The sequence below is a fragment of the Pyrus communis genome, chromosome 2 (genome assembly GCF_963583255.1).
Source record: "Pyrus communis chromosome 2, drPyrComm1.1, whole genome shotgun sequence".
NCBI lineage: Eukaryota > Viridiplantae > Streptophyta > Magnoliopsida > Rosales > Rosaceae > Pyrus > Pyrus communis.
Window position 1 is genome coordinate 32,708,993 of NC_084804.1, and position 4,298 is coordinate 32,713,290.

Below are 4,298 nucleotides of genomic sequence, written 5' to 3' on the forward strand. Positions count from 1 at the left end.
ACCCTCTCATCACTCCTCATCAAATTTTCACTAAAAAGGTTGTTATGAATGCAAATTTTCGCAGAAGAACGAAAATGCACCTGCAAAATAATAACACCTAAGATTAAGGTCAAAAGCCTCACGCACCCATGATGAATTGGAGTGGGGGGGGGGGGGGGAGAGAGCTTTGGCCGAAGAATCTCTGATGCCAAAGTTAGAATTTGAGAGAGAAAGTGTTAAGGAATTTTTTACTGAAATCTTTGGGGACATTTTGGATGCGATCTCTAACTACTAATGTTCTTTGACTGCAATATTTGTTGTAACATCCCACATCGCCCAAGGGAGTGGATCCTCTAAGCCTTATATGTATATTCCTATCTCTACCTAGCACGATGCCTTTTGAGAGCTCACTGGCTTCGAATTCTATCAGAACTCCGAAGTTAAGCGAGAAAGGGGCGAGAGCATTCCCATGATGGGTGACCCACTGGGAAGTTCTGATGTGAGTTCCCAGAAACAAAACCGTGAGGGCGTGGTCAGGGCCCAAAGCGAACAATATCGTGCTACGGTGGAGTGGAGCTCAGGAAGTGGTGGGGGTCCAGGCCAGGATGTGACAATTTGGTATCATAGCCAATCCCTCGGTGGAAGTGTGCCGATGAGGACATCGAGCCCCGAAGGGGGGTGGCTTCGGGTTCCATCGAAACTCTGAAGTTAAGCAAGAAAGGGGTGAGAGTATTCCCAGGATAGGTGACCCACTAAGAAGTTCTCATGTGAGTTCCCATAAACAAAACCTTGAGAGCGTGGTTGGGGCCCAAGGCGGACAATATTGTATTACGATGGAGTCGAGCCCGGAATGTGGTGGGGGTTCGGGTAGGGATGTGACATTGTGGTTTTTAGTTTTTTATCGAAGTCCCTGATATTAATATAATAATGTAGTTTTTTTTTTAAAAAATGAAAAATGAAATTTGTAGTAATTTATATTAATGAGATTATAAATAAAACCCATAATTTATGAGATTAAAAATATTAAGGATAAATTATACTCTCCTATGTATTGTGTGTGTGTGTGTGTACACATGAGTATGTTCATCAAAACTAACCAAAAAATTATTGTACCAAAACATGGGTGAATTTTTCCAAAAAAAATATATATATATATATATATATATATATATTAGGCTTAAGAACATTATTAAATTTATTTTATTAAACTTGACATGGATATATTCTCAAATCAACAAAATAGAATGTATCCATATAAGTTAAAAAAAATGAATTAGACATAAGATTGAATGAATTTTATATAAAAAAAGGGTACATTTTATATTTAAAAAAAGGTATATTTTTCTTATAACAAATTGGTATTTAAGAATGGGTACATGTAAGATTAAAAATTTTAAGGGTACAAATGTAACATCCCACATCGCCCAGGGGAGTGATCCTTAAATGTATATTCTCATTCCTACCTAGCACAAGGTCTTTTGGGAGCTCAGTGGCTTCGGGTTCCATGGGAACTCTGAAGTTAAGCGAGTGGCTCAAGAGAGCACTCTCAGAATGGGTGACCCATCGGGAAGTTCTCATGTGAGTTCCCAGAAACAAAACCGTGAGGGCGTGGTCGAGGCCCAAAGCGAACAATATCGTGCTACGATGGAGTCGGGCCCAGGAAGTGGTCCCACCCGGGGCGGGATGTGATAATTTGGTATCAGAGCCTAACCCTGGCCATGGTGTGCCGATGAGGACGTCGGGCCCAGGAAGTGGTCCCACCCGGGCCGGGATGTGACAATTTGGTATTAGAGCCTAACCCTGGCCGTGGTGTGCCGACGAGGACGTCGGGCCCCTAAGGGGGGTGGATTATAACATCTACATCGCCCAGGGAAGTGATCCTTAAATGTATATTCTCATCCCTATCTAGCACAAAGCCTTTTGAGAGCTCACTGGCTTCGGGTTCCATGAGAGTAGCGCGCAAGAGCACTCTCAAGATAGGTGACCCATCGGGAAGTTCTCGTGTGAGTTCCCAGAAACAAAACCATGAGGGCATGGTCGAGACCCAAAGAGGACAATATCGTGCTACGGTGGAGTCGGGCCCGGGAAGTGGTCCTACCCGGGCCGGGATGTGATAACAAACTTATTCTAATTTTATTTTTTATATTTTGGAAATGTTTGAATTGAAAATTATTTAGGAGTTTAATAAGGGTGTCAGTATTAAAACTCTAAACCAATTACTAATTTTTATTAATGCTAGGGACTTTGATCAAAATTTAAAAACTAATAAGGTCTTAGTCAATGAACAATAGGAACTAGGGACCGAATACTAATTTTTTTTTTTTTAACATTTATCAAGTTAATAATTTCAATTGTTTTTAAATTTAAACTTATCATGTGCATGCTTATTCTCACATTTGTTTTTATCTGCACAAAAGAACCCTTAGCATAGTGCCTTATAAATTTAAGGGTAAATATCAATTTACTACCTTTAAGTTTCGTGGTTTTCAACATTTAGTACATGAAGTTTATTTCGTCCCAGAGTCATACCTAAAGTGTTAGTTTTGGGACAGTCTCATACATCTGTTAGTCTGTTAAGTCTCCTGTTAACTAATGATGTGGCACCCATGTGGACAATGACTGTGCGCCATGTGTCATTAAGGGGTCCAGGTGGAAATTCAAAATTAAAAAAAAATAAATAAAAGGATTAAAAATATAGAAAAATTAAAAAAAAAAATCAGCCATAGGGATTTGGGCTTTCCTTTTCCTTCACCCTTACGACCTTTCGTTCTTCCTCTTCTTTTCGATAGCCACCAAAGCCAATTTCCCTATTCTCTTTTCCCAAATCAGCACCACTGCCTGTCTTCTCTCTCTTTCGTCTCTATTGACAACAACAACGAGGCAGCAGAATCGAACTTCTCCCTCGTTTTTGTCAACGGCAGCAAGAAAAGGGGCGGCGTCATCGTATATGGATGCCATTGATGGGAATGGGGTGCCGAAGAATTTGAAATGTCCTCCCCTCTATCTGCGGTGTCCTCCACTTTTTACATGTCGGATTCGGTGCCTAGGCTGCGGGCAGAAGAGGGGAGCTTCTTGGAGCACGTGGTGTCGCTGTAGTTCACATAGTAGCTTTTAAGTCTACAGATTTGAGGGGGAGGTTGTAGATTACAGAGGAGAAATCAGGCAGCAAAAGAGGCTACCGAGACAAAATCCAGTCACGGAGCACCTGTAAATTTTATGTTTTCACAGTGATGAAGAGTCCGAATCGGGAATCTAAGTCGGTTATGGAGCAATTAGGGGAGGGATGGGTCGGGTTGGAAGGTGGTGAGGGAAGGATGAGTGCAAGTGGGATAGGGGCGGAGGAAGGAAATCGAGTGAGGAGAAGGACCAAGGAGGGAGACCGAGTTGGTGAGGACAGAAGAGGAAGAAAGGGTCTGGGCGATGATGGATGGTTTAGGTTTAGGTTTAGTTTTTTTAGTTTTTTAAATTTTAAATTTTTTAATATTCATATGGGCCCATATTGACACGTGGCTCCCAATCGTTGTCCATATGGGCGCTACGTCATCGGCTAATGGCAAACTTAATAACCAACTTGAGACTATCTCAAAATTAAGACTTGAGATATAACTCTGGGACAAAAAAAACTTTATGTATCAAATGTTGAAAACCACAAAATTTCAGGGTAGTAAACTGAGATTAACCCTAAATTAAAAGTGTTACGTGAGGTTTATTAGTGGCTGTTGCCAATATCAAAATAGTTGTTTTTTTTTTCTTGAGCTTTAAGAGTAGTATTGGTGATAAAAATTAGAAGAGTAAGTGCGAGAAAAGGAAGGAGTATGGTAGCCAATTGTGGGGGTTTGGAACGCGCATACATAAGATTCTAATGGTAATATTAGAATTAGTAGTTGGAAGGGATATAAACATGTTTGCATATACTTTGAGATCTCCTACGCCAAGAATCATCCAAATAACATTCGGAGATAAGGTAATGGGACGAAATCAATCAACGGTTAGACATGAAAATTCATGATTTAATGGTCCTTTTAGCTCCATTTTTTTGTCAATTTTTTACAAATATAATCATCAAGCCTAGAAGAATATGATGAACGGATCGGTCATCAATTTAAATATTTAAACTAGTGGATACAACAAAAGCTTACATTCTACTTAGTGGAAGTATAAAGTAAACTCTTGAGTGTTTTGGAATTCATTCTTTTGACGGGACAAACATTCTTCAAAACTAGTTTCCTTGATCCAACTGTCAAACATGACTGCATATACTTTGAGATCTCTAGCAACAAAAATCACCACAAAAAAATATTCAGAGATAGGGGACGAAA